A 15,827-nucleotide genomic window follows, 5' to 3' on the forward strand; every position below is an offset into this window, starting at 1 on the left:
TGTAGTGCAGCATTTGCAACCTACAAATTTTCTCTTGTGACATTTGATATTGTCCTACTTGCATGTCCTTTCAAACTCTTCATGTGAACTGCATAACTCGACTTGTTACAGAAGGTGGCTTTCAGCCATTTCTTTACAATAACTTTTGGCCTTTCTCAACCACTATTATCAGAGAAGAAACCATTTATTTCAAGAACCTCTTTTTGATGAGCCTTCTATTATTCAGAAATGAATTATTCATGCTGCTGTGGGATTTGCTCTCACCAACAAAACCAATCATCACTTTGATCAGGCTGTGGTCCAAGAAGGAATTGAGGTGGAACCATCATTTGGAACGTGTATTCATTATCCAATAAGGAATCAAATTCATATCCATGTAGAATTTCTAATAACGTCAAGGTATTCTATAACATTCTACTCGGCCTCCTGCAGAAATACACTCCTGCTGTAAAAGTAAGTGACTTTACTGTAAGGAAGTTGTTTTGTCTAAGTTTGAGCACATTATTAGAGCAGACTTTTAGGCTGTTGTGGTTACAATTTTCTGTATCCATTGCTAGAGGAGAATATTCTTTCAATTGATCACGTGACTCACTGCTATGAGTAAGCAACCAGATCAAACTCTTACTTTATAATTTTGCTGTGAGTTCCTTAATAAATGACTCAACATATGAATGAATTAGCTTTATGGTCACTGACCTATTTTGCAGCTTGTTAATTTGCATGAGGAAAAGACAATGCAACGTAACTTATTTTTCCTCCTCCCTTGTATGTAAGAGTTGATTTGATGTAGTCTTGTCACATGTACAGAGGTACAGTGAAACGTTTTGTTTTGCGTGTGGTACAAGCAGGTCATACCATACAAAGTGCATTCGAACAGAGCGAGTAATACAATGTTATGGCTGCAGAGAAGGTGCACAGAAAACAAGATCAATGTCAAATTTAAAATTTGAGAGGTCCATTCAGAAATCTAATAACAGTGGGGAAGAAGCTGTTCTTCAATCTATTTGTATATGCACACAAACTTTTATATCTTCTGCCTGACAGAAGAAGGTGGAAGAGAATATAACCAGAGTAGGAGGGGTCTTTGATTAGGTTGTTTGCTTTCCCAAGGCAGCAGGAAATATAGATGGAGTCAGTGGGTGGAAGGCTGGTTTGTGTGATGGAATGGACTGTGTTCATGACTCTCTGCAGTTTCTTCCAGTCTGAGGAAGGCCAACTGCCAAACCACACTGTAATGCATCCACATAAAATGCTTTCTATGGTTCATCTATAAAAAATGTTAAGAGTCCTTACAGACATGCCAAATTTCCTGAGTGGGTAAACAGAAGCTTCACTCATAAGAAATAAAGTGTATCTTAGTACAATAATGGCTTTAATTATTTATTCTTTTCCTGTTAGGCTTTAACTACCAAAGGCATATGCTAAGGGCAGACTCACACAGCCATTTGGCCATCTCCCGAAATAAAGAAGGTCATGTGAAGGAAGGTGGTAAAACTGTTAAAGTCAAAACAAGATTTGAGACCTGGTTCACAACAAATTTAAACAGATATGTGAGCTATTGAGCATCCTCTCAGCAGAAATGAGTGCATATTGCAAGGAACAAACATAGACAAATCCAAAAATAAGCTAAAAATGTGAAAGCATAATGTTTTCTTCAAAGTAGCACCTATAAGGTTGTTGGTTTGCTCGCTGAGTTAGCTGGTTATCGTACGGGCATTTTGTCACCATGCTACGTAACATCATCAGTGTGGCCTCTGATGAAGTGTCATTGGAGACTGCACTGATGATGTTACTGAGCAAGATAATGGAACATCTGTATGATAACCGGCTAGCTCAGCGAGCAAGCCAACAGCCTCATCCACAACCCGAGCTACAAATCCTCAGGAGAACCTTAAAGCAACTCCTATAACTCTACAAACCCTTATGTCTCTGGAATTGTATATTTTCTTTTCCTGGTCCTAATAAACCTCTGTGGAAGTAGTCTCGCAATGCTTAAGTCAATAGACTCCTGTGTCCCTCATCATTTTTGTTTATTTCATACACTAATTCCTGCCATTTGTCAAAGACTTTGATCTCCACTTTGGATTGCAAGCAGTTATTATCAATGAGCAACATTACCAAATTCTCTGGAAAGAAATTTAGATATCGCTGCCACTTTCCTTGCAACTATGGTTTAATGGCACAAAACGTATTGCCATCAGTACAATACGGTCTTATTACAAGTATGTATACATGTTTATTGCAAAAAACAATATTTCAGAATCCATCTACACACCTTATGATTCAGCTTCAACTTGTCACTTTTGCATATAAGAAGTAGCATAGCATTGAAAACATTCCCACTTCATAAACTTTGATTGCTTCCATGTGGTCATTTTACATTTGCATTTTTAGTTTACAAATATTGTACTCCTAAGCATCAGCATAAACCATCACACCAGTCAGTATTTTCTGCCGGTAAGGCTCAGAGGTATCCAAGAAATGCTTAGTTGTTGTTTGACTAGAAAGCATCATATTCTATGTAATTTAAGCTCTCTTGCCTTCAACTGATGAATACACTGACATCGCCTTGTTTGGACCATAAACCAACAGCCAAATGTTTGTAACTTTAAATGGTTAACGTAAAGCAAACAGATTGCCAGTTTCAATAGTTTGGATATGATCAGAAATGTTAAACAACTGTTAAATGGGTGGTGGCCAAGCGTGACAAGGAGGGGACATTGTGAGAAGGAGTAAATGTTTGAATGACTGACTCTGGGTAGTCTCACAATCTGTGGGATTTTAAGCTTACAAAACATCTTTCACAATTGGCAGTTTGACTGCGATCTGCAATCCCAAGGGTAGGTGTAAGTGGGTGGAGGGGCAACTCTACAATTCTGGGGTTCGGGGTGATGGTGGTAGTAGGAAGCGAAGATGACGGAGTGGCTGATCCTGGTTATAAACGAGGTGGGGGAGGGAATGGCATGGCTGATTTCTTGAATCTGAAGGGATTGTGAACTGCAAATCTGAATAAGTATGTAATCTAGGTGGATTGCCCGTAGTGTTCAGGGGTGTGTGGGTTATAGGGGGATGGGTCTGGGTGGGATGCTCCAAGAGGCGGTGTGGACTTGTTGGGCAGAAGGGCCTGTTTCCACACTGAGGGAATCTAATCTAATCTAATCCCTGAGTCTCGTGTGGATCTAATCTGAGGGGAGGGGAGGGTTCTCACTCTTAAACATGGTGCAAGGCGGAGTTCTGTCAGTGGAGGTGTTTGAGAGAAGCACAGTGGGAAATACTTCTGTTTCTCTTGGAGGGCTGACAATGTTATGAAGGTTTTTGTTTTTGGAGCAGTTCTTGGCTGCCTTCAGTTGCCAGGTTTCCTGAATCTGGTAAAACACATCAGCCCAGTGTGAAAGCCTGAACCCCGATTCATGTCAGTCTTTCAGAGCTAGTTGGCAGCTACCCATTGTCTTGCTTTAATTGCTCCTGGGTGTAGATGAATTTGGTTCATGTTTCAGATGTTTGAATGCTTAACTTCTGTTTTGGCCCCAACCCAGCCAATTTTGGCTGTTAACCTGTTTACATTTTTGCACCTAGCAGACAATGTATTGGCCCTGATTTAACTTTGTGGTTTTTTTGTCAGACCACAGTCAAGTGGGTTTAAAAGTTACTTGTTGCTAGTCAAACAAGCCTCGAGTAAAACAACTCCTGGACTTAATTAGAATATTTACAGCAGATTTGTGACTGAATTTGGCTGATCCAATGGAAATTTTTCTCATCGGCAACATTTAATTTCCAGCCTATGTTAAACAGGACCTGCACCTTTTAAAAATGTGATTGCATTTATTTGTTGGCTCCCATTACTAGACTATTTCCTGACAACCTCCTTTGTCTCTTCTCCAGTTTGTTGTCAAAAATCAAAAGTGCCTCAAACAACCTAGCTCAGAGGAAAATTTCTCTGAAGAAGCACCATCTCTCATTCTGAAGCTCAAATTCACAGCTTAGCAGCATTAGGAGTTGGAGTAAGGTAGTGGGGTCTGTATACAGTGATTCACCTAATAGTCATGTGAAGAGCATGCAATGCTGATGGAAACGGTCACGAAACAATTGACTAAGGGGAGTGTTTGTAATGGATGCACTTGTTTTTCGTAAGCAATTACATCAAGTATTTGAAAGCCTGCTAAGGAGTATCAGCTCTTAGTAGTGTACTTTTCCAAGAGTAGGTGCTCCCAGGCACTGCAGTTGAGCCCCTCACAACTGGAATTAATATTAGCAACCTGTGGTTTTGATACAAACACGAAGCAACTACCATGCAAACTCTGTGCTTAGAGTGGTCTCCACCTTGGATAGATGACTGACCAAATTGGAAAGATTGGTGGATATGGTTTTATAGGGTTTTAGTTTTCTTTTTATTTAGCATATAATTCCATCTTTTTTTTGTTTGGGTACTTTTGTGCATTGCACTTGGCCAAACTGTCAGTCAGTCAATACAATAGACAATAGACAATAGGTGCTGGAGTAGGCCATTTGGCCCTTCAAGCCAGCACCACCATTCATTACGATCATGGCTGATCATCCACAATCAGTATCCTGTTTCTGCCTTATCCCCATAACCCTTGATTCCACTATCTTTAAGAGCTCTATCCATCTCTTTCTTGAAACTATCCAGAGAGTTGGCCTCCACTGCCTTCTGGGGTAGAGCATTCCATATATCCACCACTCTCTGGGTGAAGAAGTTTTTCCTCAACTCTGTTCTAAATGGCCTACCCCTTATTTTTAAACTGTGTCCTCTGGTTCTGGACTCACCCATCAGCGGAAACATGCTTCCTGCCTCCAGAATGTCCAGTCCCTTAATAATCTTATACGCCTCAATCAGATTGCCTCTCATCCTTCTAAACTCGTGAATACAAGTCCAGTCGCTCCAATCTTTCAACATGTGATAGTCCCGCCATTCCAGGAATTGATCTTGTGAAACTATGCTGCACTCCCTCAACAACAAGAATGTCCTTCCTCAAATTTGGAGACCAAAACTGCACACAATACTCCAGGTGCGGTCTCACCAGGGCCCTGTACAGCTGCACAAGGACCTCTTTGCTCCTATACTCAATTCCTCTTGTTGTGAAGGCCAGCATGCAATACGTAAGGAAAAAAATGGTGATGGGAACTCTTGAAGCAGTGGACGACTTTTCCAATGTTTAGGTGAGTGCTTTGAGAAAGCAAATCATCCATAACCTCTCTTCACCTGCCTTGGCCTGTCGAGGCTGCTGACAGCAGCTTTTTTTTTTTAACAAGTTGCTTAACCAGGACGATTGAAGTCTAAGTATGAGAAAAAAGTAGTATCTTACTAATGATTGAAAATCCAATTCTCTGAAGCACAAGAATCTTTCAAATTGATGGCCTTAAAATAGATTGCCTTTTCTGGATTTTGCAACAGCACTGGCCAGGCAGATCTGCAAGATATACGGGGGTGGTTGGCCGCTGGGGTTTGGTTTAAATCAGTTCTCCCTAATTTTAACACATCAAGGTTAAACATTGTCGTATTGTATCTTGTGAATTGATATTACCAATCGTTCTAAAGGTTTGGTTTCTTATCATTCATCTCTTGCCTTCTCAACACTTTCCTTTGCCTTTTCTGACAGAATCATTCGCTTGCTAACTGTTCCACAATGTCTCTTCCAAGTGACTATTATTTGAGTGTGCGCTTTAGAATGAAGTCATTCAGTTGGAGGAGACTACTACACCCAATCTCCCAAATGCCTTGATCCAGTGTCCTTACATCTACTTAGAACAAATGGGAGGAAACCTTGCCAATTTTACCTTCTGGATGTCAGGAAATATTGTGTCCAGTTCTGGACTCCCCACTTTTGGAAAGGTGTGCAGACTTTGAAGCAGGTAGAGAAGTTATCTGTTAGAAACTGTGCTAGGAATGGGGGAATACAATTACGTGTTGAGATGAGAAGAGCTGGGATTTTTCTCCTTTGGGCAGAGAAAATTGCATGGAGAGTTGATAGAAGGGTTTAAATTCAGAAAAGGATCAGGCTGAGTAAATATAAAGGAATGTTGCAATGGTTGAAAAGTTGATAACCAGAGGTTTTTTTTCCTTATTCATTCACGGGGTGAGGACATTGCTGTCCACACCAGTATTCATTGCCCATCCCTAGTTGCCCAGAGGACAGTTAAGAGTCAACCACATTGCTGTGCATCTAGAGTCACATGTAGGCCCAAACCAGGCAAGGATGGCAGTTTCCTTCCCTAAAGGACACTCGTGAACCTTTCAGGTTTTTCTGACAATCGACAATGGATTCATGGTCATCATTAGACTTTTTAATTCCAGTTTTTTTTTTTATTGAATTCAAATTCCACCATCTGCCATGGTGGGATTCGAACCTGGGTCCCCAGAGTATTATCAGGGTCTCTGGCCTCGAGGTACTGATTTTCAAATGGTCTGGCAAAAAAAGGGCAGCGCCAGAGGTGAAAGTTATTTCAAGTTAAAAGTGGTTAGGATTTGGAATGCACATCCTAATGGGATAGTGGATACAGAATCAATTGCAGCCTTCAAAATAGATTTGGTTCAATATATAATGGAGGAAAAACATGCATACAGGTAAGGAAAAGGATTAACTGGACTGAACTTCTAAAGAGTGAACACAAATTTATGAGCTGAATGTTCTTCTGTGCTACAATGTTCTATACCATTTTTGTGCTCCAACTCCTTTTCTATCTGAAGGAATTCAGTGCACACTTGACATCTGCCCTGACTTTATTGGTTACATGGTTCAGCTACTCAGTCGAACAAGTTATGGTGCCACTGGATATGCCTGATGCAGATGATTTATTTATTCATCTCTTCACTTCAGTTAACAATTTTATCATTTAGCTTGGAAAATATAGCATGTTTCAATGTTCTTCAAACAAGTTGAAATGAGATTATCAAAACAATCGGCTTATTTTATCTTGTTCATTTTCTCAGGTCACATTTTAGTGTTTCTGTTTTTTTCAACACTGAATAATCTTTGTATTAAAATGTTACTTTCAAATTATGTTTTGCCTATTTTTCTGTTTTGGACTTCCACCGTTTATCATCAAGCATGTTGATGTAGTTTGCTGCTATATGAAGAGATCAATAAAATGAGAAGAATTTCTCAAACCTTCTGAACTTATTTACCATCTTCAAATCTAATTGAGACATATAAAATAGTCAGAGGGTTAGATAGGGTGGATAGGGAGAGCCTTTTTCCTAGGATGGTGACGGCGAACACGAGGGGGCATAGCTTTAAATTGAGGGGTGAAAGATATAGGACAGATGTCAGAGGTAGTTTCTTTACTCAGAGAGTAGTAAGGGTATGGAACGCTTTGCCTGCAACAGTAGTAGATTCGCCAACTTTAGGTACATTTAAGTCATCATTGGATAAGCATATGGACGTACATGGAATAGTGTAGGTTAGATGGGCTTCAGATTGGCATGACAGGTCGGCACAACAATGAGGGCCGAAGGGCCTGTACTGTGCTGTAATGTTCTATAATCTATGTAATTAACTTGCCAGCCTTGCTATCTTAATATTCACATTTCCCAAATTGTTGGAATTTAAAGATTTATTTGTGTTCCTGGAATAGTTGCCCTGTCACAGTCAGCTGCTGATTAAAACGAGCTGTAACTCAACACTAATTACTAAAGTAATTGGACCTAACAAGGTACATACTGCTGAATAAACAACTGAGTCTACCCAAAATAGCGGGCACACTTGATACTTTATAAGCAGCTTTTTTGTAATTTGCCAACAGAAATGGTGACCATTAATCACCTGATGTATCAGTGATAATGGGAACTGCAGATGCTGGAAAATCCAAGATAACAAAGTGTGAAGCTGGACGAACACAGCAGGCCCAGCAGCATCTCAGGAGCACAAAAGCTGACGGTTCAGGCCTCTCTGATGAAGGGTCCAGGCCTGAAACGTCAGCTTTTGTGCTCCTGAGATGCTGCTTGGCCTGCTGTGTTCATCCAGCTTCACAATTTGTTATCTCCAATCACCTGATGTAGACAGCTGCCCATTAAAGTGATAGGAAGGATGCATGGTACGAACTGTGTTTAACAGATAAAGTACAGTAACTGGAGTGCTTCCCAAATATTTCCCCAGCAACGAGGCGGTATTAACTGATTGTGATGTTCTGCAATTGTAGAGCTATCAGTTAGATGAAGTGATAAACACGGAGTGGTATGACCTGCATGACACACTTTACATTAAGATTTCTTACCTTTAAGGCTCTGGCTGTTCAGCCATCAGTTTTTTCTGTAATACTGATAACAACGGGTATCTCAAACAGTGCTGTCATAAACTGATTTAGTAAACAGTAGTAAATGCATCCAGCACGAGCTGAACAACAATAAATATTAGAAACATAACATGATAATTAACAGCAAGTTTAATTTCAAAATAGCTGTACAATTCTGCTCTTTTAATTGAAAATTTAATCAGTTTCTCTGTTACTCCTAAACACAATAGGGCAAACATACTGTTGCTGTCTACTAATTGACTCTTGAAATGCATGCTTAATTTGGTCCCTCATTGAAAGGATTTAACATAAAATCTGTTTACGTGAATCAGTCGTAGAATCCCAACTGTGTGGAAGTAGGCCATACAGTCCAAACTGACCCTCCAAAGAGCATCCCACTCAGACCCATGCCAACCTGCCAACCCTGCATTTCGCATGGCTAATCCACATAGCCTTCGCATCCCTCAACACTGTGGGCAGTTTAGCATGGCCAATCCACTTAACCTGCACATCTTTGGACTGTGGGAGGAAACTCATACAGACAAAGGGTGAACATGCAAACCCGACACTGGCAGTCACTCAAGCGTGAAATTGAACCCCAGTCCCTGGCACTGTGAAGCAGCACTGCTAACCACGGAGCCACCGTGCTGCCCATTTGGACCATAAAGAGATATGGGCAGGACTGTAGTCGTACAACTACCTAAACCTCATTTTGCCTCAACCTTTCTGACAGTGATAATGACTCAAAGCAAAAATGTAAATTTAATAAAGTAAAATTTTGAGCTTGAGCTGCCATTTATGCCACTTTCTATCATTACCTGTCAGTATAATTTTATGAAATACCATGAACGTTACTCAACACCACATTATCAAGTCTGAAAAAATACACAAAACATTATCACTGCAATGTCTGGCTTATACCATTCTAATTTAAGAAGTTATACAACTGGAGAGGTCAAATTTAATTAACAAAGGAAATGTTTGTATTCTGATAGCACATTTCTTAACCACAGGGTGTATCGATTCACTTTAGAACCAATGACTTATTTTTGAAACTTTGTTGTTGTAAAATGGCAGACAATTTACACAGTTCGGGTCGACAAAGGGCAATGCAATAATGATTAGGTTGCTTGTTTGTTGATGTTAATGGATAAATACTGGGGAAGCTCCCATGTTCCTTTTCAACAACTGGGTTTTTTTTTGTTTAACCAACTGAAGCATCTGTGATACAGCACCTCCAATAACAACTGCTCTCTCAGTGCAAGACTGGAGTGTTTACCTAAATTTGGAGTAAGTCATGAACTCAAGACCACCGTGACATGAAATGAGAGCTCTATCAATTTAGCCACAACAAAAAGCAGAGAGTGCTGGAGAAACTCAGCAGGTTGGCCAGAGAGAGAGAGAGATTGAGAGATTGAGAGAAATTTCATTAAAGTTTCAAGTCAATATGGGCCCATGAAACCAATTCAGCCATAGCAAACAACGCAATACAATATTATAGATAAAGCTTCTTTTGGTTTTATTTGTAGGAAATGAAACTGTCCTTTATTTTAGATAGTAATGTTGTTTGCTTTCTCTGGTTTGCTTCTTGCACTGTAGTTTTCGTATGTTTATTTGAAGAATCATTCCACTGCAAATGATAATCTGTGATAGTTTATTTTCACATTTGACATTTATTTCATGCATAAGGATGCAGATTATCTGGAGATAGTAGGAACTGCCAATGCTGGAGAATCTGAGATTACATGGTGTGAAGCTGGATGAACACAGCAGGCCAAGCAGCATCAGAGGATCAGGAAAATTTGACATTTCGGGTCGAGACTCTTCTTCAGAAGAAACGCCAAACTTTCCTGTTCCTCTGATGCTGCTGGGCCTGCAGATTATCTGGAATTTTTTAGATTTGACCTTTGCTTTATTTGTTGGAAGCATTATCCTAAAATATGAGTTTGCCAGCTATTTGTTAGAAGCTGGCAGTATAATTTTTTTTTGAAGAGGTAACAAGCAGAATAGATAAGAGTGAAGAGGTGGATGTAATATATCTGGAATTTCAGAGTGTTGGATAAGCTATCACATATTAGGTTACTTAAAAGGACAAGGCTGTTATTTTGGAAGTTGTATATTTGCATAGATAGAGGACTGGCTAAATAACAGAAGACAATGAGTTGGGATCAGGGACAGAATGCCAAACTATAACTCTGTGGTGTTCCACAGAGTTCGGTGTTGGTGTCACATTTATTTACAATATATATTAATAACTTGGATGAGGGAAGTGAATGCACTATAGCCCCATTTGTGGATGACACAAAAATAAGTGAGAAAGCAAGTGGCGAGGATGGCTAAGAATCTAAAGAACAGAGAACATTATAGCACAGGAACAGGCTCTTCAGCTCACAAGGGCTATGCGACACATAATATCTTTCTCAACTAAAATCCTTTTGCCTCCAAGTTGTCTGCATCCCTCTATTCCCAGCCTATTTTTCAAGATGCCTCTTACAAAAGTAATGTTTATCAGTTTTCACTGCATCCTCTGGTAATACATTCCAGACACCTACCACCCTCTGTAAAAAAAAGACTCGAACATTTCCTTTAAATTTAATCCCTTTTATCTTAAATCTATTTCTCAAGATTGGGCATTTTTACCCAAGGAAAAAGACTCCAACTGTCCACTCTTTCCATGCATCTCATAATTTTGTAAACTTCTATCAGGTTGCCCTTTGTCCTTTGACATTCAATTGAAAACAAACCAAGTTGCCATTCACTTGCTTGACAATCTTATCCACTTGTGATGCCGCATTTATGGAACTGTGGACCTGTACACCTAGAAACCTCATGCATGTTGGTGCTGCTAAGGGTTTTGTCACTTACTGTACACTTCCTTCTCACATTAAATCTTGAAAAATCCATCAACTCACATTTGTCATTTAGACAAGTATATAGACAGGTGAAGTGAGTGGCAGATGAAATATAATGGGGGAAAATGTGAGGCTGTAAAATTGGCTCAGAAGAATAAAACAGCAAAATATTATTTAAATTGAGAAAGATTTCGGAAAGCCACAGAACAGAGAGATTTGGAAGTCCTTACCCACAAACCACAAAGCTAGCACTCAGGTTTAAAGGCGACAGGGAAGACAACTGAAATGTGGGGTTAAAATTAAGGGTTTAGGCCCGAAACATCAGCCTTTGTGCTCCTAAGATGCTGCTTGGCCTGCTGTGTTCATCCAGTCTACGCTTTGTTATCTCTATAAATAAAATGTGGGCTTTATTTCAAAGAGAGTTGAGTATAAGAGTAGGGAGATTTTGCTAAATCTACATGAGGCACTAATCATACCACAGTTGGAATGGCCTGAACAGCTTTGGCCCCTTGTGCCCTGTGTGAAGGTGTAATGGCATTAGGTGCAATTCAGAGAAGGTTCATTAGGTTCGTATCATATATGGAGAGCCTTATGAGGAAAGGTTTAGTCTCTTGAACCTGTAATAAGGAAAATTAAAAGATGACCTTACACAACACAGAAGATACTTAGGTGCCATGACAGGATAGATGTGAAAAAGACTATTTCCCCTTATGGGAGAACTTAGAACCAGCAAGCGTAATTTTAGAGTTGGGGTCATACATTTAAGACAGAGACTGGGAGGAACGTCTTCTGAGAGCTGTTACTTGGTGGAATTCTTTTCTGACGAGGGCATTTGAGGCTTGGTAATCAAGTATATTCGAGGATGACATAAAGTGATTTTACAGCAGTAAGAGAACAAAGGTAATGAAGAAAAGGCTGGGAAGTTGGGGAGTTGAGCATTATCAGATTAGTCATGATTTCATTAAATGGCAGAGCAGACACCATGGGCTGAATAGCTTACTTCTGCTCCCGAACCATATGATGCATTAGCACAGTTGTTGGAATTCAGTAACAAAATGAAAATAATCAGCATACGCTCATTGTTAAATTGAACTCAAGATACTCTACAGGATGTTTTAGATCAGAACAAATCGTGTGAGAGCTACAGTTGCAGTACAGGTAGTTCTCATTTAACATGATAGCTTGTTCTTGTGTGATTTTATGCTGTAGAAAATCACCGTAGAAAATCACATTATAGGGAAATTGCAATAGAAAATCGCTATACCAATACAGCAGAAAGTTCATGTTATCCAAAGAGGTAACTATTGATCGATCGCGTTACGGATGATTCACTTACTAAAACATGTAGAACTACCTACATTTGATTCTGATTGCTAAGGTGATAGCTAATGCTATAATGCCGTGACAAATCATTTTCTACATATTACAATGAGAGATTAGAAACCTTTAGAATAAGGAAACATAATTTGCCCCAAATGGACCACACTTTATGACAGATCATGAGAAATCGTGCTGCCACCAAACCTGAATATATTTAAAATTCTTAGGGATATGCAAGCAGAGATAAAGCTTTCCCAGAATTAGAACTCTGTTAGTTGAAGGCCTTGTAACAAATATGCTAGTTTATCAATTCAGTTTTGCAGCCTATTGCATTCATCTTTGGCTAGTTGATCTCTCTATTCACTGAGTCTAATCCTGTCAATGGGATGAGGCTTCTAGTTAATGTTAACAAAACAAACTGGTGCCAGATATGGTTGAGTTGGAATTAGAGATAATGAAAACTGCAGATGCTGGAGAATCCAAGATAACAAAGTGTGAAGTTGAATTGAACACAGCAGGCCAAGCAGCATCTCAGGAGCACAAAAGCTGACGTTTCGGGCAGCTTTTATGCTCCTGAGATGTTGCTTGGCCTGCTGTGTTCATCCAGCTTCACACTTTGTTATCTTGGTTGAGTTGGTAGCCTGCTCATTTCGAAAGACTCTCGAGTTTAGTGCTGTTGTGTTGGTGCTTCCTTTGGAACTAAGTCTAATTTACCGGGTAGACAAATGGTGAATCTGAATAGGAACACTTTGTTGACTATGCTCACAACTCCACAGCCAGTTCGAGGCTGGACCCAAGTCCCACCCAGCTCTCTTAAAGGGCCAACATCCCCAACTGCAAACATAACAACTTGGACTTTAGAAAGGTCTTTGACAAAGTTCTGCATAATAGACTAATTAGTAAAGTTAGGTCACATGGGATTCAGGATGAGTTTGCCATTTGAATGCATAATTTACCTCATGGCAGGAGACAGAGTAATGGTGGAGGGTTGCTTTTTGGACTGGCGGCCTGCCACCAGCATTATTCCACATAGATCAGTTCTGGGTTCTTACTTGTTTGTCATTTATATGAATGATTTTGATGAGAATATAGCAGGCACAGTTAGTAAATTTGCAGATGACACTAAAATTGATGACATAGTAGACAGTGAAGAAGGATTTCTAAGATTACAAATTGATCTTGATTAAATGGACCAATGGGCTGAAAAATGACAGATGGAGTTTGATGCAGATAAATGCATTGCATTTTGATGCAACCAACAGGGACAGGACTTAAGCAATTAATGGTAGGGCCTTGAGAAGTGTTATATAACAGAGGAACGTAGGGGTTCAGTTTCATAATTCTTTGAAATTTACATCACATTTAGACAGGATGGTTAAAAATGCAATTGAGATGCTTGCCTTTATTGTTCAGTCCTTTTAGTATAGGAGTTGGAAGTTGTATAGAACATTGGTAAAGATTCTTCAGGAACACTATGTCCAATTATGGTTGCCCAATTGTAGGAAAGATATTATGAAACTAGAAAGGGTTCAGAGGAGATTTTTGAGGATATTGCTGGGTATGAAAGCTTTGAGTTATAAGGAAAGCCTGGATAGGCTGAGACTTTTGCCACTGGAGCAAAGGAGAGTGAGAGGTGACCTAAGAGAAATTTACAAAATTGAAAGGGATAAATAGGGTTAATGGTAGGTGTGTATTTCCTGGGATGGGGGCTTTCAAGACTAGGGGCACATTTTTGAGGTCAGAGGAGAGAGGCTTAAAAAACAAAGGGGCAAATTTAGTGCACAGATGGCGGTTTGTGTACAGAATAGGTGTCCTGAGGGAAGTGGTGAATGAGACCTCAATTACAATGTTGAAAAGACACTTGAATAAGTACATGAATAAGAGAGGTTTGGAGGGACATGGGCAAGGAGCGGGTAGGTGGGATGAGTTTAGTTTGGGAATATGGCTGGCATGGACTGGTTGGACTGAAAGGCCTGTTTCCATGTGAAGCTTGTGAGGTTAACTGACCAGCAGTAGGGAGTAGAGTTTTGTTATCATGCAACAGTAACGTTAGACTTTGGGATTTATCTGAATACAAAAAAAATACAAAGAACTGCCGAAGATGAAACTCAGAAACAAACATGAAATTGCTGGAAAATCTCAGTAGATCTGGCAGCATTGGTGGAGAGAAATCAGAGTTAACACTTTGAGTCTGAATATCATGTGTTGCAGTATTTTACTTTTGATATGTAATATGTGTTATAAAGAAGCACAAGCCTGAAGAAAAGTTCTTAGACCATACAATGTCAGAGCAGAAGCAGGTCGTTCAGCCCGTTGACGCTGCTCTGCTGTGTAATGAGATCACGGCTGATCTAATGACCTTCACCTCCAACTTCCTGCCTTTTCTCCATTACCCATGATCTCCTTACTGATTAAAAATGTCTATCTCAGCCTTCTTCATGACTCACCCTTGACAGCTTTCTGTGGTAAAGAACCCAACAGATTCATTACCCCTTGGAGAAGAAATTCCTCCTCATTTGTCTCCAATTATGCAACCTATACTCTGAGTTTGAATTCCTTGGCCCTAAACTTTCCTGTAAAGGGAATCAACCTCTCTGCAGCTACCTTGTCAAGCCTCCTAAGAATCTTATATGTTTCAATAAGATCACCTCTCATTCCTCAACTTCCACGAGAACATTCCCGACCTACTCAACCTCTGTGCACAATAAACTCTCTCCATGCCTGAGATCAACCTGGTGAGCCTTTTGTGGGCTGCCTACATTGCCATTATCTCTTTCCTTAGATAAGTGGATGAAAACTGCTCACATTATTCTGGGTGTGATTTAACTTGTGCTTTGTATAATTTGAGCACAACTTCCCTATTTTTGTACTTCACTAAATTGAAATAAAGGTGAACAATCTATGTGCCTTTCCTGTTACCTGCTGAACATCCTAGCTTGTTGTGATTCCTTGCCATCTCCTTTAACAGTTTGTCTTGAGCTCAAACATGTGGTGTGGCCATAAAACCATGCAACAAATGATGATGGAAGTGAAAGAACCCAATTGCTTAGAAATTTGTTGTCAGTTGTGAACAAAAATCAGGAAACAGCCCTGAAATTGATCGGAGAAGAACTAAGAATTTTTTTTTGCTCAGAAGGAAATATTATTGATACAGCTTGTGGAAATGCCAGCAGCCAGAAAAAAAAAGCATAGAGCTGAACAACTGATACAAAAGGGAAAAAAAGTGTCAAAAAGAAAGCCCTGCAGAGAAATTACCACCAACAACTGTAAGTCTGAATACTACCCTTTAACAGCCAATAATAGGGGACATAAGCTGCTCTCCAAAACAAAACATGGTGAGAAAAGTAGCCAAGAGCAGCCAAGAGGATAATTCTGGATTAAGCATCAATGACAAGAGACTGATTA

Source organism: Stegostoma tigrinum, chromosome 4, assembly GCF_030684315.1.
Source record: "Stegostoma tigrinum isolate sSteTig4 chromosome 4, sSteTig4.hap1, whole genome shotgun sequence".
Taxonomy (NCBI): domain Eukaryota; kingdom Metazoa; phylum Chordata; class Chondrichthyes; order Orectolobiformes; family Stegostomatidae; genus Stegostoma; species Stegostoma tigrinum.